Below are 26,834 nucleotides of genomic sequence, written 5' to 3'. Positions count from 1 at the left end.
TGGAGACTCGCTCAGGATGGGAAACGCATGCTGAAAGTAGACTATAGACCAAACATGATGGCCGCTTAGTACCTGTATTGCAAAGCTTAACACTCAAAAGGAGAGAGAGAGTAAGAGGGAAAGTGCCTGACACTGAGGCAGGGACTGGGATGGGGTGGGGGTGGTGGGAGGGATGCTGGGAGCATTGGTTGTGGAGAATGGGCACTGGTGGAAGGATGGGTACTCGATCATTGTATGACTGAATCGTAATCACGAAAGATTGTGAGTCTATAACTGTATCTCACGGAGATTCATAAAAAGAGTTGCCCATCGCAGGTGAGATCATGTTGGACCCTGAATCAAAGATAGTGTGGGGATTGTGGTGTTTGCCTTGCACTTGGCAGACCCCAGTTTATACTCTGGCACTGCAGTATGTTGTGAGCCCTGCTCCCCTCCACCCCCAGGAGCATGTGCCTGAGCACAGAGTCTGGGGGAAGTCCTGAGCACCACTGGGTGTGGCTCCAAAACAAAACCCCACACAAACAAAAGCAAATGAGAAAGGAAGCTGAGCTGCAGCTCCTGGGCAGGAAATAATAGAAGAACAATGGTAAATGCTTTTCAAATGCACTGACGTGTCCACGGATTCAACATTCCTGAATATAATCTGCCAGTAGGATGAGAGGAGGAATGACCAGAATCAAGACTCAGAAACTCGGCAGAAGCACCGAGTAGAACTGCTAGCATTTCAGGAGCTTTTTCTCCCCGTGTTTCCTTCCAGCACTCTCTTTTTTTTTTTTAATTCTTTTATTGATTCACCATGTGGAAACTTACAAAGCTTTCAGGTTAAAGTCTCAGTTACACAATGCTCAAATACCCATCCCTTCACCAGTCTTCCAGCACTCTCTTAATCAGCTGGGTCTTGGGCAGAAAGGCCAGTGTGATTCATCTTGGTCCCAATCGTCTCTCGGGCTTCCCCGTGCTCTGCTCTCTCCTTGCCCTGGAGAGGGTTTCTTTGTCATTTCTAGATTTGAACCAACCCCGCCCCACCCCCCTTCCCCCGCTCATCTTTATTATGGTACAATCCAAAGGGATCAACTCTGCCTGTCAAAGGGAAAGCAGGGCAGATTTATTCACCAAGTATCCAGAACCTTAGGAGAACGGAGAGGAATTTAGAAATCCACGTCTGTACTTTGCCAAAATGTGGTGAAATACAGGCATGTATTCACCCAGGGGGTTGTGTTTTAACAAAAAGCACCGTTAGAGAGATTTTACCATCGGGCTCACATCAGACAGCATGCTTGCACAAACCTGGATGGACAAATCTATCACACCCCTAGGTGTGTGGTACAGCTTTGGGGTTCATTGTCCTTTTTAGGGACCTTGGCTGATGGGTAGGTCCTTAAAGGAAGGTTAGTCTATGGCCTCTGCCTTCACTTACCATCCTCAAGTCTGCATCTTGCCACAGGCGCATGTTACATCCATCCTTCCCAACTCATCTACAAGAGGCTCCACTAAATTAACCTTTATTCTCTCATGATACAAATTAGCATCTGATCCTCTGTAAACTCATGCAGTCATCATTGTCCTTTCCTGAGTTCCTTCTTATTTTTCTTAATCTGCATCCTGCCTTAATATGCTCATCATCTTCCAAGAGAACAGCCCCTTGATCTCTTTTTTTACAGAGCTTAGTGGATATGCAATCAATTTGCATTCATGTTACTTGTGGTACCGCATCACATCAAATAGGACTACTTTATTTACACATACTGTGGGATGAGAGGCAGTCAGGGTTTCAGAAACCCCTTGCCTTCTGTTTTGCAGTCACACTGCAAGGAAAGACCCCCCCCCCACACACACACACACACTCACACATGCACATACATATCTTGCAGAGTATTTAGTATCAAAAACAAAATGTTGTTTCCTCTCAAGTTCTCTTCTTGTTCACCTTGGAATTAGAAGACAGTTTGTGAAATTCTGGAGGGTAAAGCAAAGGGAGACTGGAAATTGCTTACTGAGAGCCAGGTGCAAAAAAACGAGTCGCTGGTTCATAACAAGTGGGTGGCTGCCAGCATTTCAGACCTCTCAGGTGAGTGTATGTGTGTTTGTGTGTGTGTGTGTGTGTCTGTGTGTTTGCAGGCATGTGTGTGCACGTGCAACATGTGAATGCATGTGTGATTTTGCGTGTTTGCATGTTCTCCCCTGTCACAATTAATTAATTACAATAAATACTGTAAAGATAGTGGAAACACTTAGCTCATCAGAACTTTGGGACAGGAAAGAAATGTCAACATGTCCGTAAGCCCACCTGGTACATAAGACACCTCCAGCCTCACTCCTCAAACTCAGTGCAGAGATTTCCAATGTACCTTAAGAACTCTCTGTCCTTCATTTAAACCCTTGAGTCCTACAAACAACAAGGTGGGGGGATTGCAAACTCATTAGAAAAGTAAAATGCAACAAAAATACCCCGAGTAATTCATAGGTCACACCCCCCCAAATTAGAATAGTGTCTGGTGATGGTAATGGTAGTTTGTGATGGAATATTCATAAATTCAAGGCCTTATGGTCGAGTCCAGCACAGTAAGGCACAGCTGCACCAGGCCAGCTAGAAAGAACGCTCTCCTGCTCTCTAGAACATTCTACCTTTGAGGAATTCTGCATCTCTGCCGAATTCTAAACCCATTCCAATTAGGCTGTAGCACTGTAGCACTGTCTTCCTGTTGATCACCATTTGCTGGAGCAGCCACCATTAACATCTCTATTGTGAGACTAGTTGTTACTGTTTTAGGCACATTGAGTACACCATGGGGAGCTAGCCAGGCTCTGCTGTATGGGCGGGATACTCTCGGGAGCTTGCAGGGCTCTCCAAGAGGGACGGAGGAATCAAACCCGGGTCACGAAAATAGAAACCAGCCTTTCATTAACCTCGCATTCCGCTGTTCAGACAAACTCTCTAGAGCCTTCCTGGATCTCTGTCTTCTGTTTAATTGATGACTTTCACAGTTGTAATATGCCAATAAAAGACACATATGATGAGTTAAGTTTATTTCCCTTTTCTTCATTCTTCTTTATTTTTGTTTCAGGTGCTGGGAACCAATGCCTGGGAACAGCCAGAAACCCATGCCTGGGAACGGCCAGAAACCTATGCCTGGGCACCAATATGTCAGTACAAACTGACCTGTAACTAAGGAACAAGCGCTTCTTGGGAAAGGTTGCTTCAGAACAATGCCCAGGGAAACTGCCATCAGGACCCACATCCAGTTTCGTTAAATGTTTGCATTCTTTGCTATTCTCCCATTCTGCCCACTTCCTCATATAATCAATTATAAAAGACTAGCTTAGGAGAAATAAAGTTGGAGCTTGCGCCCATTCTTGTGTCTGTCTATGTCTGTCTCTTTCTCCTTGAGTCTGTCTCCTTTTCACTCTCGCATCCTCTTTCGGCTACCCACGTTGAACAAGTCCTGTGGGACGGGACACAGGGACACATCCAGGGGTGCTGGGGGATCAGAAATAACCTCTTACAGGGTTTGGGGTACCACAGAGGATGCTGGGGACAGAACCAGAGTCAGTCCTGTGCCAGGTAAGCATCCTACTCCCTGTATTATTACTCTGATCTCAAAGAATCAAGTTTATTTAGATTCTTATTTTTATTCCATATATATATATATATATATATATATATATATATATATATATATATTGTTTCTGGATCACATCCAGAGTAGCTTGGTGGTAATACCCAAATCTGTACTCAACATCTCTAGTGACAGTACTCAGGGAACCAGGCCAGGTAGTGACTGGGATTGAACAGGAGTCTCCTGCTGGGAAAGCGTGCTTGCCAGTTTGTTGAGCTATTTAACCATCAATGACTTTTTTAAGGAAAAGACTTCTATTTTTCTAGGTGATCACTTAGAATGTGGAATACTTTGTCACAGGGACCAACTGACTTTGGTAAAGACAATTTGCTGGAATTTGCATTCAGTAAAGATCATTAAGTTCATTGTTTTCTCTTTGACAAGGTTGATGGGAGGAAATAGCCTGAAATCATTTTCATCCTGAATATTGAAAATAAAGGGAGGAGCTACTACAAAAAGACAGTTTTACAGTTTGGAAGTTAGCACTGTAGCATTGTTGTCCCATTGTTCATCTATTTGCTCGAGCAGGCACCAGTAACATCTCCATTATGAGACTTGTTACTGTTTTTGGCATATTGAACACGCTATGGGTAGCTTGCCAGGCTCTGCAGTGTGGGTAGGATACTCTCAGTAGCTTGCTGGGCTCTCAGAGAGGGATGGAGGAATCGAACCTAGGTTGGCCTCATGCAAGGCAAACGACCTACTCACTGTGCTTTAAAAAAAAATAAGTTGATAGTTTAGTTATTGTGGAATGAAAATGATCCCTTCATTTAAATTTTCTGCACAACAAGCATTGCACAAACTTGAAATATCTCAGATACACGTGAGAAAAATCAAAATGGTCTATAAAACCAAGCTCCCGGAAGCAACATCTGATAGCCTAGTTCTACCTCTCGGAGAACCTGGCAAGCTACTGAGAGTTTCCTGCCCACATGGGAGAGCCATGTGGTGTATTCATATGCCATGGTATATGAATCCGTGGTGTATTCATATGCCAAATGAAGCTATCCATGGTGTATTCATATGCCCAAACCAGTAGCAATGATGGGTCTCATTCCCCTTACCCTGAAAGAGCCTCCAAGAGGCACCATTGGGAAGGACGAGCAAAGAGAGGCTGCGAAAATCTCAGGTCTAGGACGAATGGAGACCACTCGAGAAAACTGACCAACAACGGGATGATGAAGATGATGATGATGATGATGATGATGATGATGATGATGATGATGATGATGATGATGATGATGACGAAAAACAAAACTGTAGTTTAAAACTTCTGATTTGGTACAGGAGCTTCCATTTTTTTTAGTCCATCGCTCTCTCTTCAAACAAAAAATTTAGTCCTGCACCCTTTCCCATTCCCAACCCGAAATCTCCCTCCTGTAAGGGATTAAATACACCAAAATTTGCCCGGGAGGTTAATTCGGCCACCTTGGATCTCTCCAATGTCTCCCACTAGGCGGCGGTAGCACTCACTTTGGGAAGCACTGGGTTACGTAGTTAGATTTTGATAAATCTCTCTGCAACACTTATACTATGTACTATGTACTTTGACTTGAAATGCACTATTTTGTGGAGGTCTCTTTGTCTTCCTCAATTGTATAAACCGAATTTTTTCTCAGAAAAGAACAGAATCATAGCTGTGACTAGCTCTAGGCAAGGCTTGATTAAGGAGCTTATTATGTTCTGTAACTAGGAATCTCTTGACCCCGTTCATCTTCACTTTGATTTATTCATGATTTCCATATATTTCTAAGATATCTGACTAGAAGCTCTGGTCACACATCCCGCTCCATTTAAGTCCAACAGAAAATAAACGGCACTTCCTATTCGGAGCTTCAAGCAAGGCGAGGTATTTGATCGAACTGGTATTCCCTGGGTCCGGTTTCAATCCCTTAAAGAATCACTGAAACCAGCGTTATGTTTACAAGCTTTCTTAGGGCCAAAGTAGATTCTAATCCCTGGAGCAAAGCTGCAATCACCCTAATTCAATTTAGTTGAGAGTTAGTGAAGTAAAGTTTCCCCTAAAGCACACTCGAGATTTTCCCACAAGGAATGGCAACGTTTTCCATTTCTATTGCATTCATATGAATGCATTTAAAATGTGGTTTCTCTGGGATTCCTTTAATTTATGCATAGTCATTATACGCTTTTCTATGTCTTCTTTTTTTGGGGGGGGTTTCAAAAGCAATAAACACTTTAAGCATGTGCAATGATTCTCAAGACATTTAACAATATGTAGGCAGGTCATTCATGCATTTGAAATTATTCCTAAAATATCACTTCTAAATTGAAAAATGAATGTAAATATTATATTTCTATGTAACACTTCCCCAAATTAGAACAAAAGTTTCAGTAAGAAGCTTTTAATAACCTAATAAAAATTAAAATATAAAAGTAAAAAGTCCATCCAACATTTTATTGTTTTCATCACACCTTCATACTGCATACCCTTGTATATCAATTAACATTATTTGAATATGATTCTTGATCTGGCCTAATATATACATATATATATACATGCATATATATACAGAGAGAGAATTCTTTTCTTTCCATCTTTGTTTTGTTTTGTGTTTGGGCAACACCCAGAGGTCTTCAGGGCTTACCCCTTGCTCTACACTCAGGGATCAATTCTGGAAGGACATGGGGGCCATGTAGGATGCAGGAAATTGAACCATGGTTGGCTGCATCCATAGTAAGTGCCCTGACCAATGTACTATCTCTACCCTATATGGAAGTACTTTGTTTCATTTCTGTATTTCTGCTCTGCACAATTCTTCAACTCTCAACATACAAAATAGTAGGGAAAGAAATAGCCCCGAGACTTCACTAGTGTATTGTTATGGGCTCCAAGATCCATAGCCTTTCTATGTTCCATGTTTCAGAGTCTTCTATGCTCATTCCAAATACAATGGCCCCTGATTTATTTTTACAAGAAGAATTGGGAACATAAGTCTACTCCATTTCCCACAACCAAAAATGTTTACTCTTGTTTTATAAGGAACTTTCTAAATAATAATGACTAGATCAGAAAGAAATACACTGAAATGTAACACAACAGTAAAAGTACAGAGAAATAATGCATAGGAACCTTGTAAAGAGTTTTTCATGTGTCAAAATTCTTTGTGTTCTCATTGCCCCTTTACTATATAGGTGACATTTAAAAAAATAGATCCTTCATTATTATTTGTTTTTAAAGCTAAGATGCTTTTAAAGAGAGATAAAGAAGAAAAGTGCCTGCCATAGAAGCAGGTGAGGGCAGGAAGGGCAGGTGGGTGGGTTACTAGGAATATTGGTGGTGGGAAATGTACACTGTTGAAGGGACAGTGTTGGAACATTATATGACTGAACTTCCCCCAAATACAATAAAAGAAAATCTAAAGACACACATAAATTTATTTGGTCAAAGATGCTCAAGGCAGAAGCAGAAAACTCATCCTAAGATATTTTAAAATAAGTTTAATTTCCAAGTATAGAATTTGCTTTATTTCCCTTTTTCACTTTCCATCAATTTATAATTAAAATACTCACTACGTACCCACTGTATGGCAGGATAGGTTAACACTTTTTGAGCCTCACACAAGAGGGAACTGGCAGAGGAATCCATGTGTGAGGGACCTGGGGCTGAGATCTCCAAGCCTGCTCGGATCAGGACTGGGCCTCCTTCTCCTATACCCAGACGCCCCATTTTCCAGTAGCTTGGCAGCCAGATCCACAAACTGCCCCCAGCACCATGTAATCCCATCAATGGCCAAGATGCAGAGACTATAAAACCAAGCTGCCCCGACCTCTTATAGCCTAGTTCTCTCTCTCGGAGAACTTGGCAAGCTACTGAGAGTTTCCTGCCCACATGAGAGAGCCTGGCAAGCTCCCCAATGCGTATTCATATGCCCAAACCAGTAACAATGATGGATGGGTATCATTTCCGGGACCCTGAAAGAGCCTCCAACGTGCCACCATTGGGAAGGACGAGTAAAGAGAGGCTGCTAAAATCTCAGGGCTAGGATGAATGGAGACGTTACTGAGGCCACTGGAGAAAATTGATGATCAATGGGATGATGATGATGATGATGATGATGATGATGATGATAATGATGATGATGATGATGATGTAATACTTATCTGAATAAACACTGTATCAATTCACTCTAAAAATGTTTACTTCAGCCTTATTTAGTTTGGGATGGTAGCATTTGAAAATTTAAAGGGCCTTTGAATCCAATGTGCTTTTGGAGGGTTATATCACACACACACACACACACAACTTCAGGTTACACTAGTGATCTGTGAGCAAATTACACAAATCCAAACAAGGTGAAACTTTGATCCTTCACTTGCTCTGGACATTCTAAGGAATACTGAGAGCTCTTGGAGAAAGGGGAAATCCATGTTTCAAAGAGCATTTATCAATAAGCTTTCAGGATAAAGGATATTAAATTTGAAGTGTCCATACATTTTTATGCTTATATTTTTCATTTTAAACACTTTTGCCATAACTAGTTTCATATTGTATATTTGTTTTCTTAAAGCATAGATTCTCTTCTTCACAAATATCACATATGCTATAACAGTATACACTATTGCATTGTACAATCCCCTCCCTGTGGGGATCAGAGACATTCAGATGACATCTTGGCATGGACATTAGCTAAAAGTACCTGTGATGGCCGATAGGATCTGGATGACAAGAAGATGAAGGTTACAGTCAACTATTAGAATGAAGACATAATCAGGTGAAAGGAAGTGAAATGTACATTCTTCCCTTAGAATTTTCTCCAAATGGACAAATAAAACAGTGGAGAGGTTAAGCTCTTGAATGAAGCAGTGCAACTACTTTGCACACAATACTTCTTCAAGGGAAGATCAAATGTTCTCTCTGTTTTTTAGAGAGAAATAAAGAGGGTAAAAGAGCCTCATGCTAATCGTCCACTCAACAGAATAAGTCCAGGGAGATTTTTCGCCATTTCACTTTAGCCATTATTTTTTTTAATTATATGTATTCAGATATCATTTCAATGGACAGTTGGGTGGTTATTGGAAACCAAATATGCTCCAGTCACTGCACCATCAACAATAAGTCCAACAGAGTGTTTCTCTGTTATACTTTAAAGTCCCCAAGTAGGAATTTTGATGAAAATATTTTTTTGTTTGTTTGTTTGTTTGTTTTTGGGGTCACACCCGGCGATGCATAGGGGTTACTCCTGGCTCTTCACTCAGGAATTACCCCTGGTGGTGCTCAGGGGACCATATGGGATGCTGAGATTTGAACCCGGGTCGGCCGCGTGCCAGGCAAACGCCCTACCCGCTGTGCTATTGCTCCAGCCCCTTGATGAAAATATTTGAGTAGATTTGATCTGAGGTCGTAGCACAGGGTTTCATGCCATGTAGCAACACTTTTCTCAACATCCATCCACTGTCAGATATTTTGCCAAGAGGTTGGCATGAAAAGACAATGATGACAGCACTTTATATCACATGGGAACTTTCAGGTGTAAAAATATGGAGGCACAAACTTGATCACAAGACACGGGAAAGAGTTTGGAATGTGATGAATGAGACTTGAAACCTGTGCATTTGTGAGGAGGAAAGAAGGCACGAGTGATAATCCTAGCCTAAATGCACACGGAAGTAATGAGAAGTATAAGGGTGCGCGGGCTAGGATGTGGACTGGTCCATAAATGTCAGCGGAGGTCGCTCTTCCAAAGCATAAAATGAAGCAGGTCAAGTTGTGTGGGCAGAAAGTGAAATGCTGGTCCCGCTGAGACTATGGGGCTTGGGGACATCATATAAATGATACTTTGTGGGTTAAGGATGCTTCCCAGTAAACATTCAAACAGCAATTCATTATCCTTAAATGCAAACCTGAATAATTATTTTTCATGTTTAGTGAGTGGTTTGCTTAACAGATGAAATATATTTGTGAATAATTCTCAAGTGATGGTTGTTAATAGATAATGAAAGTCTATATTCAGAAGTCACTCCGGCTCATAAATGCAGCTTTCCATTGTAAATCACTCTGAGATCTCTTGGTAATTCACACTTCGAGATAATTGAATATGTGACACTTTTTGAAGGGTAACTGCTGATTTCTGATTGAGTAGGTAAATAAATAAGAAATTATTATAATAAAAGAACAGTTGGTTCAAAGCCGCTACAATAAAGGGCACACATTTTCAGGTTCATTACTCTTCACAAAATATTTCAGATATTATAATTAATTAAAGTTTTCCTTTAGGCAATAGATTTCCTGATGCTTCCAATTTTGTTTTTTTTTTTTCAGGAGCTATCTGTAGTGTGAATACATAAGTGTTTTATTATTATCTTCCTTCTCTATTTACATCTTGAGTAAATCGTTTGAAAATAAATAGCAATTGCAAGACAAAAATATGCATTTGATTATAATATTTAACAGTCTGAGTCACTTGGAACTTTTAGAAATTAAAATATTACTATATTTGTAAGAATTTAAATTCACACTACTTTATCAGTGAGATTAGCATATATCTGAATACATGTGTTTGCTCATAGTATATGCATATACTTCATGCATGCAATATATTAATTTTTATAAATTATGTACACACAATATATGTTTATGTCAATATATCTCAGAATAACAAAAATTTAAATGTTTTATTTTTATGAAAAAAATATTTAAAAAATTGATGGCAGCCCACTTCCTGACCTTGTGACATATTTCTGCATATACTTACATTTTCAAAAATGAAAGTTGAAGGCATTTTCATACCCATTGCTGTTCTCCTATTCAACGTTGATTACTACTATTACATTTTGCAATATTGGTGTGAGTGAACAAGGATGACTCTAAATCGGTCACTCATTTCTCTGGCTTTTAGCCGCTAACGCCTAATTCCTGGCTCCTGATACCAGCCTCCCAAACCATAATGATGTGAAATGTGCCAGAGAACTTCTTCCGAGGCCTCTGGGAACAAGATGCTGGCAAGCCAGCACACTGGGTTATACACTACAAGAGGGCCAAGCCGTGTGGAGGGGTTCTAGGAAATCCCATGTCACATAGAGATGGCGAGGCAAAAAACAGGGAGACAGTGACCCGTTAGTAAACATCTTAAACCCAGACAATAGACTCTCCTTCCCTGACTGATACAGAAGAAGCCACAGGAACCAAAGTGAGTAACACACCAGAGATGATTTTTTTCTCAATAGTCACCCACAGAATCAAAAACAAAGGAAAGTGTTAGTGTTGTTTGTTTGGTTGGTTTGGGGACCACGCCCAGTGGTGTCCAGGTTTTATCCTGGGTGTGCTCTGAAGGGACCATATGGGATGCTGGGGATTAACCCCAGTTAGCCACAAGCAAGGCAAATGCCCTAGTCACTGTACCAACGCTCTAGCCACAGAAAGGGTTGGGGTTTTTTGTTTGTTTGTTTGTTTGTGTTTTGTTTTGTTTTGTTTTGGGGTCACACCCAGCAATGCACAGGGGTTACTCCTGGCTCAATCACTCAGGAATCACTCCTGGTGGTGTTTGGGGGACCATATGGGATGCTGGGAATCGAACCCGGGTCGGGCCGTGTGCAAGGCAAACGCCCTACACACTCTGCTGGTTGGTTTTTAAGACACAAAGTTGGGAGGACTCTGGTGTGGCACTGTAGATCATTAGAATACCACAAATAAATTTAAGACGGCCGGGGTGAACTGTGTTTCACCAGCCAATGATCTATTGCATCTCTGGAAGCTATGGCACTTCTCTTACTTTTCAAGGGAAAACTGAATTTGATTTACTAACACTTGTATGGTTGACGTCTTTTAGAAATTTCCTTTGTCCTCTAAGTTGGTTCAAAGATTTTTTTCTACGCCATGCTAGATGGAATCTAAAACTTTCTGAATGTGTAGGGGGTTGAAATGACACTGATAAAAATTAATTGTTTTAACAATCGTTAACAAGAATACTTAATAAGAATTATTTCTATACTTGGGAATTGAGTAACATTTACTAACTCTCAGATCTTAGAGATGTATTTTATTTCAGGACTTTGTGCTTGATTGAGAACCTTGAATCACAATAATAGTTTTCTCTAGAAACTATAGCAAAATCATAGAGGCTTGACTGTAAAAATAAAATGCAATGCAGGATGGCTATCTACACAGATCATACTAGTGGGACATATTTGCTAACGCGTGACTCAAAATGTTGATGCTGCAATTATCATTTACCCCCTATTGCTCCTAGTACTTCAACCAAAAAAATGTATAACCATATATTGAGATTTGAGATTCTTCTGACAGGCAAGAATTTCCAGTCTCAGAAACTAAATTTTAATCTTAGTATTCTTCTCACAGAATCAAAAGCTTGGTGAAAAGTTACATGAAGAGTTTGTTCCACATTTCCTTGAAGGTATTTTTAAAATTGCATTGATTTCTTTGTACATTATATATTAATTTCACTCCCATCTTTCTCATCGGTCCTTGACCTGTTACCAAAGTTTATTTTTCTTCATACAAACTATTCTCATTTGAAATGCTTTGTTATTTTTGCACATTTAGTTAAGCTACAGACTCCCACTTAAGATTTAGGAACTGCACAATATTTCCAGGACCCTGAATAGTGTTTAACACATTATTGGTGATATGGCATTATTTTTTTAAATCATTGAATGAAAAGAGATGTTACAGTGCAATGGAAAATAAAGTTATAAGAATTGCAGAAATAAAGGGAAGAGGAAACAAAGAAATAAAACAATTATACATTTAACACAATAGGAAACTGTGGGGCTGGAGCGCTAGCACATCGGGCAGGGCATTTGCCTTGCATGCGGCCGACCCAGGTTTGATTCCTCCACCCTTCTTGGAGAGCCCGGCAAGCTACCGAGAGTATCTCACCTACACGGCAGAGCCTGGAAAGCTACCTGTGGCGTATCCGATACACCAAAATCAGTAACAAGTCTCACGATGGAGACGTTGCTGGTGGCCGCTCGAGCAAATCCATGAGCAATGGGATGACAGTGATACAGTGATACAGAAAACTGTGAACTGTTTTTCCTGAAAAAATGATATTCTTAGGAAATCCATTTTTATTACAAAAAATGATATTTTTCCTGAGAAAGGATCTTCAGTAGCAACTTGCAGAATGAGAATTTGTTACTCAAATAAACCCAAGGTAGCGTAGCAGCTAACTAGAAAGTTATTTTTATTAAAAAAACTACTTTAAAATGAGGACTTGTTGATAATAACAGAATTGCCATAAGAATCATAGCACTGTAGCACTGTCATCCTGTTGCTCACCAATTTGCTCAAGCAGACAGCAGAAACGTCTCCGTTGTGAGACTTGTTGTTACTGTTTTAGGCATATCAAATATGCCATGGGTAGCATGCCAGGTTCTCCGAGAGGAACGGAAGAATCGAACCTGGGTCTACCATGTGCAAGGCAAACGGTTTCCCCACTATGCTATCGCTCCAGTCCATAAGAATCATAAGTAATAAAAATACAAGTCAAGGTTTTAACATGAGAGAAACTAGCAGTAATCTTGAAAAGGGCACCCAGAACATTCTACTAGACACACCCAGTGATTATCTATCTATCTATCTATCTATCTATCTATCTATCTATCTATCTATCTATCTATCTATCTATCTATCTGTCTGTCTGTCTATCTATCTATCATCTATCTATTTATTTATTGTTAATTAATTTATTTATGCATTTATTTATCTTTGCTTTTGTGGTCACACCTAGCGATGCTGAGGGGTTACTCATGCACTTAGGAACTACTCCTAGTGGTGCTTGGGGGACCAGATGTGATGCTGAGGATTGAACCCGAGTTGGTCATGTGTAAGGCAAGCACCCTACCCACTAGGCTATCACTCTAGTCCCAACCCAGTGATTTTTTAACACATGCAATAGTTTAGATATGCTGGGTACTCAAACTAAAAAGAATGCACAAGATGTACATCAGAATTTAAATATAATTTAAATATTTACATGTGCTACTAGATTTTATACTTGTCAGATGAAGGCATAAATTAAAGAGTGACAAAAGGGAATGAGAACATTATTATTGGCCCCTGGCCAGGATGGGCTGGCTGGAGAGAAACTCCTGCTTCACTACTGCACACCCTCTCGTGTCTCTCTCTTGCACCTGTCTGCTCTCCAGCCATCGACACAGCGCCCTTGGATACACCTGTACTTCATGCAAAAGCCCAGGATTCTAGTTCCTCCCCAATTCATTCATCTGAAAAAAGCCTTAATTTTTTTAATTATAGCAGGGCATACTTCAATATTCATTTTTGGTTCTGTATCTAAAATTCACTATACTTAGGAGTCCATTAGCTCATTCCTTTTCATTACAATGACCACCAAGGTTTAAGCTAGTTGAAAATTATGCAGTCAGTCATAAAAATTTGGCCTTCCAAACACATGGGGCATTTATAGCCTTCTAGTTTGTTGATAAGCAAGCAATGGAAGTATGAAAGAAATGTTTGCTCAATGAATTATAAGACTTAAGTGTTCCTTTTAGAAAACTTCCTATGAACAGTTTTAGCAGTTATGTCACACTTACTTGCAAAATTTTGCAGAGAGAGAAGAGGAACATGTGCAAGTGTCTGTCAAAGTTTCCTTGCTATGGTGAAGAGATATACAGATACATAAATTACTTTTTATTTCTTAATAGTTATCCTCTTCTATCTACCTGATGCAAAAGTTTTCAAAATTTGGTGTTTTTCTAATATAACAGATTCATTGTATACAAAAAAGTACATAAGATGGAACTACTGAGTTCTATAAATATAACAAATATAATATATAATATATTTATGTAATATATAAATACACATAATATATAATATATAAATATAATATAAATGTTTTTTCTTTTTGTCCAAACACTCTTACAAATTAACTTTAGGGAATAAGTGAAATTCCTCCTTGTTCATTCAACCCAATGGAATTTTATTATCTATATTATGATGCTGTCACATTTTAGCAATAGTAGTATAAAATAAATTCCAGCATAATCCTGAACAAGATTTTTTAAATTTGTTTTACCCAGGGGAAGGAATACATAAAGCTATTTTGATAGAGAAGATGGGGAATGTTTTATTTTCTATACCTAACATGTATTCAAGAATAAAATCAATGAAATGTAACTTTGTTTCTAAAGAAAACTAAACATCTCATGGTTAGTATGTTAACCAACAGTCTGAGACTTAATTTTTTATGTGTGGTTAACACAACTTGGCTCAGCCACATTCATCACAAAAGTGGATAGTAAAATAGTCATGTAAGTTCTCCGGAACTGTGACAAGTTAAATACAAAATATCTTCTATTGCATCAAAATGATAGTTAAGTTCCCTGCTATTGTTCTACTGTTTTCAAAAGTCACTTATAGTAGATGAAGCTCTAGGTTCATAAAGCAAAAACAAATTGCACACAAAGGCATATAGCAGCGTGTCCTACATGGACTGTGTGTTGTTTGAATTAATTTGCCATCAGCATAAGATCCCCACTTCAGGCAACTGATTCATTGTCACTCTGAAATGACACTGAGAAGCGGGAACCTCAGAGATGACATGCAAGGCTGGCTTCCGGGCTCTGAAATGGATTACACTGATTCTTATTGAGGACTTGCAGGAAACAAACAGTTTTAGTAATTTGCTGATATTCTGAACCTTGGATGTGCAGGTTCCTGAAAATGAATGTAAGTGTCCTTTACTGAACTCCATTACGCCATTATCAGGTGTGTGAGTATATGTGTGTATGTGTGTTTGTGTATGTGAGTTTGTGTGTGTGAGTTTGTGTGTGAGTTTGTGTGTGTGAGAATGTATGAGTTTGAGTGTGTGAGTGAGTTTGTGTTTGTGAGTGTATGAGTTTGTGGGTGTGTGAGTGTATGAGTTTGTGGGTGTGTGAGTTAGTGTTTGTGTGTGTGTTTGTGTGTGAGTGTATGAGTTTGTGGGTGTGTGAGTTTGTGTGTATATGTATGTGAATGACTTTTAGTAAAGAAATTAGTAAAGAAATATCCATGAAGTATGTTGTGTGTGAGTACTGCATTAAAATGTAACAATTATATATGTTTGCAGTCAGTCACATTAGCTTGGCCCTTTTGGAGAATTTTATTTATTATGGATTAATTGGTTGCATATATACGCATATGTTCACAGCAGCACTTAATACAATAGTCAGCATAAGGGGAAAAGAAACCCAAGGGCGATGCTCAGATTAAATTAGGTCTTAATATGCTTTAATCAAACTATAATCTTCTTAGGTTAACCCATTTGAACATAGAAAAAGGCACAGAGATTTTATAGTCTAAAATTTCTTTTGGGGATTGGGGAAATTGGCTTTGTTTATGGAAAGAGTCATGTCTAGTCAACAATACAGATGTCTAATATTTTTTATCAAATTATATTTAAATTATTTAAATTGGAAGTGACTGTCAACTGAACTATGTCCCTACGATGTGTCTCTTTAATTCAATGCTAACTGGAGATGTTTTGATTGCAAATATATTCTAGGAGATCTAGGAGGATAGAAGATGAAGAGAATAGGAAAAAAGGAGAACTGATATAATAAATGTCTCTTTCTGAACAGGGAGTCGAAATAGTAATTATACAGAGAAGACTCCAGCTTGTATGTAGAACAGGAGGGAAGGCAATGTCCACCAGGCCACATGGGTTTCGCATTCTTAGTTTTCACTCTTCATAAAAGTACCCATACACGTAAAGAGTACAGAAAAAATTCAGTTGAGTCTCTTCGCTTTAGGAATATGATTACATATTATATGATCAAAGACAGGAATATGATTAATCTGAAACTTCTCAATACCTTACATACTAGGACAAATATCTTTTACTTTAATTTTAACATCCCAAAATTACATTATTTTTATCTAAAAGTCATATGGTTTTGAAACTGAATAAAAATAAATTACCAGATCTATTGTTTTATTTAACAGAGTTCACATGTATTGATCTGATATGCCATCTTTTTAATACATTCACTTTATGTCTAAACTTGTACATCAGTACATGATTATTTTCCAAAATGCATATTTCTTTCCTTCTCTGTTGGAATATTTCCCCTTTTCCAGCTGCCTTCTGGAGTTTTGTCACAGAAACCTTTTGTCACAGAAACCTAGCTGATCTTTGACCCCGCAGATCTAAGGTGCTAGCCAGAATTGATTTGACATTGTAGATTCCAGGCTGCAGCCCAGCCTGGTCTTTGGGATGTAAATCCAAGTGCTTTCAGCCCAAAGAAGGCTTCTGTTTTGGTTTTGTATCTTCTTTCCGGGGGGCCTAGATTAACGGCCTGCAGATACAAGAGAATTATGTTGCCTCAATGTTCTTCCTGTAAGATCTTTTGGTGCTTTTGGTGACGTCAATGTATTGCGCCCTTTGGAAGGGCCATGATCAATAAAAGGGGTTTGGAGAGAAGGTGAGGGGGCGGAAAGTGTATAGGCGCGGAAAGGATAGAGAGGATGGAGAATGTATAGAGGGAAGACTGGAATAAACTGCAAGTGAGACCAACCATCATGGCTCTGTTCCTTCCTTCGCCAGCCACATCTTCGCCATCAACCTCCCCGGGGTGGGGGAAGTGGCCGGAGGCTACCGAGCTTGGGTGGCGGGAGAGACAGCTGCTGCCCTAGGCCCTGTGCCTGGCTCGGTGCGGTGAGGCGTCCCTTCCCTCGCCCGCGCCTTTTCTTTTTATTTTTATACAACTGGCGTCCCTGGGTGGGCACGAACCACCAACCTTTCGGTTAACAGCCGAATGAATGGCTTTATCTGCATAATAAAGAGTCTCGCACTCTGGTGCCTTATCTCGAGTTAATGGCTAAACTTATAATCAAAGGAAGACTGAGATCCCTTGCTATGCTGGGATTTGATCCTCATATCATTGTCCTCCCTGTCCCTGTGAAGGAGATCACTTCCATCCTGCCCCTTAGTGATGTTTTGCAAAGAGCTTTAGCTGATTTTTCTGGAGAACTCTCCTCCCACTATCCAGCAGGAAAAACTTGGGACTTTTTTAAACGAACTCCATTTGTCATCTCCTCCATCATTCGCTCCTCCCCTATTCCTGAAGCCCCGGTATACTACATTGATGGCTCTGCCTCAGGGAAAGGCGGAATTTCGGGACCCTCCCTAACTACAACAGTAAACACTAACTATACCTCCGCTCAGCAAGTGGAACTTGCCACTTTGGTCTACCTACTCTCCCATGTGTCAGGGCCTGCAAACATCGTCTCAGACTCAGCTTATGTGGTTGGCCTCTTCCCTGGTATTGTAACAGCTTCTTTAAATGCCCCAAACCCTGTAGTTCAACAATTGCTTCAGCAGCTACAGGCTCTTTTACAAAAGCGCTCTGAGCCCGTTTTTATCACTCATATCAGATCTCACTCCGGTTTACCTGGCCCCATGACACGGGGAAATGAAGCTGCTGATCTCTTGGTGGCGCCAATTTTTACCTCTGCCGCAGAAGAGCACCAGGCCTTACACACAAATGCCCGCCGCCTTCATGTTCACCATCGCATCCCAATGCAAGAAGCCACGCATATTGTCCGTGCTTGCTCTATCTGTGCTCCTTTACACTGCACCCCCCATGTGGCTGGGGCTAATCCTCGAGGCCTGCAGACCAATGAATTATGGCAGATGGATATTACCCATGTCACATGCTTCCCCAAAAAACCTTTTCTCCATGTAGCTATAGATACCTATTCTCGCTTCCTATGGGCCATCCCCATGTCTTCTGAGAGAACCAAAGCGGTTTGCTCATTTCTACTACAATGCTTTTCTGTCATGGGCGTTCCCTCTGCTATTAAAACTGACAATGGCCCGGCATATGCTAGTAAAGCTTTTAAAGCTTTCTGTGAAGAATGGCAAATTAAACACATTACTGGAATTCCTTATAACCCACAAGGACAAGGCATAGTTGAGCGTGCTCATAGGACTCTCAAAACACAGTTATTAAAAAATAAAAAGGGAGGTATGCCTCCACTTGACTCCTTGTCCTTGACACTGTTCACTTTAAACTTTTTAAATTTGCCTCAAGGAGAGCCACATACAGCAGCTGAAAGGCACTTCCAGGAAGGTGCACAGGTACAAGAAACTACTAATTCTCCTATTTGGGTCAAAATTGATAAAGAATGGGTAGCAGGGAAACTCCTCATTCGAGGAAAAGGCTATGCTTTTGTTTCAACAGATGATAATTCAACTAAGAAACTATGGGTCCCGTTGCGTCTCATCAGGAGTCGAATTTACCCACCTGATTTGGCCCTCAGACCATCAAAGACTCCGCAACCCTCAGATAATCAACTCCAAATCACCGCCGAACCTGTCCTGGCTGAAAATCAAGAAACCGGAGCAGCTTCCAACAACAGAGAATCTGCCGAAGAAGATGCGACCCCTACAGGTCGGCAGAAGAAACCCCCAGACAAAGGCCCCTAGCCTTTGTAATATATTCTGGGGTCACACCAAGGATCAGGTTCGAAAAGGAGTAGCCACCCCCAGAGTGCCCTACACTTTCTTTTCCTTTAGATACCTATTCCTGGTCATAGTGGCAGTCTTGTTTTGTAATCCCGTGGTAAGTGAAGCTAAACATGTCTATTGGACTTACATTCCTCACCCTCCACTTCTACAGGTTGTGGATTGGACCATGCCAGGACCCCGTGTCTGGACTAACAATTCCTTTCTTTTACCCCCTCCATGGGATTCACAGATGCCTCAGTTGCCGAATGAAGAAGGAACACCTTTTAATTTTTCTCTAGGATACTCACTCGATCCTGTTTGCATTGGAGTGCCTCCCTGTCTCCCTCTTCGCCTTCAGACTTGGATTCATACCAAGTCCCTAATTCATACTACCTCTGAATACTCGGAAAAAGATTTTACTCTCACGCGTATTCTCTCCATTGATGTTACACCCACTAACTTAACCTCTCTAGGTCAACCTCCCATTCCAGTTTGTGAATTTGTCTCTAGGAAAGATTGGATATATTCTTCTGGGGAGTGGACAGAATGCCGATCCCCACTGGGCAAGCTATCTTATCGTGAAAATTATGAGTTAATAGACTGGGGACCTAGAGGCAAGTTCATCGCTGACTGTGCTGATGATTCCGATTATGCTAAATGTCATTTTCTTCCTGCAGTCCAATGGAGTATCACCTTTTTTAGTTCCGTTCCGAGCTTACACATCCAGACCCCAAAATTGCTGGAATGGCACGATGGGGGATTCGCCCCCCCTCGCCCTCGAGCTGCACATAATGGAACGCTTTATCCGGAACACACTGACTTATGGAAAGTGGCTGCAGCCTTAAGCCCTGGCCACTATTGGGATGGTTACTTACATGGCTCTGAGCAGTCCAATTTTACTTATTATGCTAGTTATAGCTCCTCTTTCTACATGCAAGCATGTGTTAAGCATCCTTATGTGTTTGCTCGAGGCACCCTCTCTTTTGACTCTGCCAGAAAAAGGGTTTCTTGTCGTGATTGTGCCTTATTTACCTGTCTCAATTCTTCTCTCTCAATCCAAGATTCTCCCTACAGTATAATTTTGTTAAAGGCCAGATCGCATATATGGCTACCGGTGAACCTGACTAGAGAATGGCAACGCTCCCCTGCTGAAGGGCTCGTGACTGAAATCGTGACACGACTGCTCCGGCGTTCCCGACGATTCCTTGGGCTCCTGATCGCAGCTGTCCTAGGACTCATTGCTGTAACCACTACCGCTGCTGTTGCAGGAGTAGCTCTTCAAACCTCGGTCCAGACACACGATTTCGTCAAAACATGGCAGAATGACTCCCACCACCTTTGGACAATGCAGGCAACTGTCAACCATGATGTTGAACAACGATTGGACACTTTACAACAAGCATTACTTTGGGTCCAGGACCGGGTTGATATCTTAGAGCAACAAATGAAACTGTTTTGTGACTGGAATAGTTCCTCTTTCTGTATTACCCCCCATAGATATAACGGGTCTACTTACACTTGGGAAAAAATTAGATACCATTTGCAAGATTTGAAAGGTAACATGTCTTTAGACACTCTCGCCCTTCAGAGTGAGATTGTTAGAGTGTTTAAGGATAAACTCCCAGGAGTTCAGTATGAAAACCTAGCCCAGGGTATTGCAGACGCATTACAGGGTCTTGACCCTAGGTCATGGTGGCAAAGCATTACCCATGCCATCAGTAGTGCTGGTACAGCTTTATTGATCATGTTCATTCTATTGGCTTTAGGATTCTGCCTCCTTCGTAAAAGAGTAGCTGATGCTAAATCTATGACCCATCGAAACTATTATGATCTTTGGCGCTCTGTAAACAGAAAACGGGGAGATGTGGGAATCTAGCTCTAAATATGTTAGGCCTGACTTTGGTTTGTCCTTTCTCCCCTTGCCACTAGGAGCTTAGGTATGGCCACGCCCATCAAAGTTATGTTCATACAGACAAAAGAGTAGAAATAAGCCTAGTATGGCAATTTAAAGATAATCAGTATATGGATACTATAGATTTTTTTCTTTCTGCATCATTTTAATTTGGATTTTTAACCTGATGTATTTTAACAGAAATTTAACTCTTTGTTTTAGCTTGTGCGCCCTTTTGATTTCCTGTAGATTAGAATTATGCTTTATTTTGTATAAATTTACTTCTGCTGTAAAATTTGACTGAATTCTTATGGGATAATGTTAAGAATCATATGTTAGCATATAATATATATGTGAACAGTTAGAATAATGGATTTGTAAATTCATAGTACCTGTAATAACTATCCTTTGGTATTGGGTTTTCAGTTATATGGCGAAGTATTTTTGATGAGTTAAATCTATGATTTTATATGTATGAGTGAGATATTGTCTTTCTCCTCTCTTCCTGTCTTTTGAATAGTTTAGTTTATAGCCATTTCTTTTTGTATGGACAAAGGAAGACATTTAATATTATGCCTTTGCAATTGGAATTTAATTGGCTTTGAATATTATTAATTCCTGGGCATCTGCTTTCTTGACTCTAGCCTTGGTTGCCCTCAGTTCCTAGCCCTCTAAAAGGCAGGGTCCCAACGCGGGACGAAGAAGGACCCAGGGCAAGCGGTAAGTTGTGTGCTACCCTGGCATCGAGATGGGCCTGGCCAAAGCGCCTAATGCTTAACTATATGTTAAGAGCTTGGTCATAGGGTGTCATGTCATGATCCAAAAGCAACGACGAGACAGGGCCCTGCTAGGGCTAGGAAAGACTAATCTGGCCTGAGTGCTGTAGTCTGAGATTGAGGTGACTCCCGGAGAGCAATTCTAAAAGTTTAATGCATCTCTTGCTATGCCCATACAAAATGATTAATATTGTGAATGCTTATATGTTTGTCTGACAAGGAGAGGAGAAACACAACCTTGGGATTTCATCCTTGGATGGGTCCTGCTGAAAGCCTATCTGTCCTAGAGAATAGGTGTTCTGCTAGTGTTATTGAACTTTTTGTGCCTAGCATTTTATTTTATGGTTAAAATCTGTTCTAAACAAAAAGGGGGGAGATGTTGGAATATTTCCCCTTTTCCAGCTGCCTTCTGGAGTTTTGTCACAGAAACCTTTTGTCACAGAAACCTAGCTGATCTTTGACCCCGCAGATCTAAGGTGCTAGCCAGAATTGATTTGACATTGTAGATTCCAGGCTGCAGCCCAGCCTGGTCTTTGGGATGTAAATCCAAGTGCTTTCAGCCCAAAGAAGGCTTCTGTTTTGGTTTTGTATCTTCTTTCCGGGGGGCCTAGATTAACGGCCTGCAGATACAAGAGAATTATGTTGCCTCAATGTTCTTCCTGTAAGATCTTTTGGTGCTTTTGGTGACGTCAATGTATTGCGCCCTTTGGAAGGGCCATGATCAATAAAAGGGGTTTGGAGAGAAGGTGAGGGGGCGGAAAGTGTATAGGCGCGGAAAGGATAGAGAGGATGGAGAATGTATAGAGGGAAGACTGGAATAAACTGCAAGTGAGACCAACCATCATGGCTCTGTTCCTTCCTTCGCCAGCCACATCTTCGCCATCAACCTCCCCGGGGTGGGGGAAGTGGCCGGAGGCTACCGAGCTTGGGTGGCGGGAGAGACAGCTGCTGCCCTAGGCCCTGTGCCTGGCTCGGTGCGGTGAGGCGTCCCTTCCCTCGCCCGCGCCTTTTCTTTTTATTTTTATACACTTCTCCGTTTTTTTTCTTTTGGTTAAACTTTTATTTTCTATTAGAACATAAATATAAATGATCACCTTCCCATCTAATTTTGTTGAAATGAAGACAAAGATAACATTTGTTTCAAAAGTTTACAATATCATAAAGAAGACATTTGTTTACCAAAGCAGTCCTTTGCAAGTCATAATAAAAAAGAATAAATGCCAGACAGAAGGAGACTGGAAAAACAGAAGTGGCTGTGCAAATTAAACAAATAAATTTCATTAACTTCATAATCTTACTTTGAATCAAGGAGCACGGGGACAGACAACATTTCAAAACACAAGACCTTTGTGAAAATAAGTAATTCTGTATTTGAAGGATTCCAGTTTTCCTCAAAAGCTTATATTCAGGAATGGGTAAAGCAATTCCTACAGGCTTATCTTTAATAAAAGTCTGTTCTAATGCCTTTCAAGTAATATGTTTGGTCTATAGCTTCTATTTGAAGATATATATTCTCCATCATAGGGCTATTTATATTTCAACTGTGTTATTTTATTTATGATATTATGGGCCTATTTAAAGATCTGTTATTTACAGACCCACTGAAATTTTTTAAAAGACAAAACATTTTAGTAAAAGATACTCATCACAGTTTGTTTTTTTCTAAATTTGTAACTTTCTTGTATTATAGCAACTACCTTCTTTATCTGTTGTCTAGATTTCTATGAAAATTAGTATTGCAGACTCTCCTTTGGTCTGAAGATTATTCTGAATCTTTTGATCTCAAGTAATGAAGATATTTGTATATTCAAAGAGACAAAGATCAAAAGAATTTACTCTTCCTTATTCACTATCAATTATTATTTCACACACTATAACAGCTTTGGGAAAATGTAACATGAGACAAAGGATAATTAAAGAAATGAAACAGTATCTTAGCAAATTCCTTCAGACATTTAATCCTTTCTTAAAAGGAATTGAACTCTGAAATACATAGTTTACAGTGATTATTTAAAATCCCATCTATTTCCCAAAATAATATAAACTTCTTATAAGGTATTTCTTAGGAATTTACTATGGCTATGTCCTATACTATGTGAAAAAGTTCCTGAGATTTTCCCAACATATGCGAAATCAAAAGTTTAATTGGATAATATATGTTTCCTTATTCACTATTTAAAGACTCTCTCAATGTGATGGTATCTGGTACAATAGAAAGTTCAACCGATGGTTTACCAAAAAATCCACAACATTGCTTGTTAAACTTAAGGTTTTAAAATGTTTATCAACTTGTTTTCCTGTCACTCTAATAAATGTCAATTTATATCTTCAAATTTCTAGTATATCTATTCTATTCCATCTACATATGATACACAGAGCAACACACACATACCAGATTTTCTATTTTGCATATTCTGTAGCATGTTCATATGATCACGTAAGCACCACACACTAACCCTCATGTCTAAGATCTGTTTTTTCCCATATCTCCTGTGCCTTCGTGTATTCATTCAGCAGCACTGAGGGGAAATCTATTACATAGACGTTATTATCACAGTCACCAAAATTAAAAACAGGAAATGCGTCTATCTCATTCCACTCACAGACGAAACACTGCTGCAGAAAGAAAAAAGACTCCATTGATTTCTCAAATTCAAATTTATGTTTTATTCTCACCTCTCTGTTCTGAGCCAGTATTCTTGGGCAATATCATTCTAAATACAACAGCCATGCCCGTGTGTAGAGTAAGGAAATCTTCCCTGATCATTTGAATGACTGCTATGTTTCCAGTGGAATACTGTGTTTCTAAAATTAAAAAAAAAAAAGGATACCCCTGAACATCATGTTTGTTTTTAATCAGCCAGCTGAGATCCTATCAACGCTCACACATCAGAGCTAGCAGTTTGATGGGTAAGGATCGGAAAGGAAGCATCTTTCCTGGGAAGTAGGCAATGTCACTTTATGGACGCTATAAATATGGTCCAGCTGTCGAATGAGTCAAACCCAAAGCTAGGTGCTGGGATTGGAGCTTCATCTGCATGTTAGGCCAAATAAACACAATAAAACAGAGTGATTAAAGCACATGAATATTTTAGGGAACTATCAATGACAAGTGCTAAAATGGACTGTAACTTGGGTGTCACCTGGGTGATAACTGTTCTGGCTTTAGGTGCCAAACAAAAGACAGGCAGCTCAGGAAGTGTGTCTCCCCCTCTCCCCCAGATCCATTTCTATTTAGAGCAGCCCCCTCATGAGCTTTTTGCCAGAGGACCTTGCAACCAAACCACACGTGAAGGTTTGCCAACTGAGCTCAAGCCCTGGAATTTTTCTGCCCAGATGTTAGTGCATATTTAACAGCATTTATAAAGGAAAACTATAGCTCATAAAAGGAAGAGCTTCTGGTCTTATGCAAAATTGGTGGGAAAATAAACGAACCATGGGTCCAGATGGAGTCTACTCTCCAACCTACATGTGATTTGAGTCTAGGGTCTATGTCCATACATTGATATTTTCCTTCTTATCTTCTCTGTTGTTGGTATCGCAGTCTGGTGACTGCAGCTCCGTCTTACACAAGTAAAGCAGGTACTCGCCACTTGTTAACTTTCGAAGCATCTACAGCTTGGAGACCATCGTTGTGTGTGACTCACGCTGAAAAGCATCTCTCTTGGGCCAGAGAGATCATACTGCAGGGAGTGTGCTTGCCTTGCATGTGGCCTAATCTAGTTTCTATCCCCAGCACCCCATGTTGCACCCGGATGCCCCACTAGGAGCACTGAGCCAGGTGTGAGCCCTAAGCACTGATGGGTGTCACCCCAAACCAAAACGACATAGAAAAGAATCTATCTTCTACGGGTCTCTGCCATTACTTTCTTGTGTCATAGTGACACCTTGGCTTGGAGTCACTTAACTTTACTGGTGGTTAGTGTCTGGGGGGAGGGGGTGTGCATACTCTATCATATCTGACTAGGAAGCTGCTGCTGCAGTGATGGTTACTGATATATTTTCATTGTAAGGATCTTGGCAGGTGGAAGTTACAAAGATAATAAAGTAGCCTATGTTTGTTCTCTACATGGATCAAAGCTCTGGGAGGTACAATGAGGGAACTTGCACGTAACAGCCACGCTCAACGTAGGGGTTTCTCGCCTCTTCAAATACTCAGGAGAAACTCTCCTTTTCTAATACACAAAGCAATTTACCTGGGAATCTCTAGAAAAGTGAGACAACATTTTCAATCATTTAAATGTTACATCTGATTCTGTAGCAGTCAAACATTCAAACCGAAATAAAGGCTCACAGAGTATTTGCTCACTTTGGGTTGGCTTTTATTCGTGTCCTGACTCTGAACATCACCTTGTTTTTTCCTGTTTCTTAGTGAACAAAGCATCATTATTTTTTTTTTTGGTCCTGTGGGATCACACCAAAGCCTCACCTATAGAAGGCTTATTCCCTATAGCTGAGTCATATAACACCCCCCCCACCACAACACACACACACACAAACACACACACACACACATTGAACAAAGTCAACATTGCTATTTATTTTGTTTTGGAGCTACACCAGAAATCACTGAGCATCCCTGGATCTGCACTCAGGAATCACTCCTTGTGGTGCTGGACTGGGGTGGGGGGGTGTTGGGGGGGAAGCGGGAGGGGGAGGGTAGCATATGGGATTTCTGGGATAGAATCTGTGTCAGCCATGTATAATGGTAAGCACCTTACCAGCTGTGCTATCTCTCTGGTCCCATAACGTCGCACTCAGAAATCACTCGGGACCTTAAGGGATACTGGGAATTGAACCCGGGTTGATCGCGTGCAAGGCAAATGCCCTACCCGCTGTGCTATTGCTCCAGCCCGATGTCATCATTCTCAAGGCAAAAATATTATCCGAAAAGTCCCATAATAGTCATACATTTTATTTCTCAAAATTATTTTATGATTTGTTAGTCTGTTTATAAACATATCTCAATTACTAGCTCCTCTTCTAATGATCATCTTTCAATAGAACTGCATTCTCTGTCAGTTGCCTGGAAATAAAACCACTTAAAAAATACTCAATTTCCTCTTATTGTTGATTTTTAACAAAACTTTCATTTTTGAACTCAGCAAGTCACAAAAAC

Source organism: Sorex araneus, chromosome 1, assembly GCF_027595985.1.
Source record: "Sorex araneus isolate mSorAra2 chromosome 1, mSorAra2.pri, whole genome shotgun sequence".
In the NCBI taxonomy this organism is placed as follows: Eukaryota; Metazoa; Chordata; class Mammalia; order Eulipotyphla; family Soricidae; genus Sorex; species Sorex araneus.
This window is presented reverse-complemented; position numbering follows the sequence as displayed.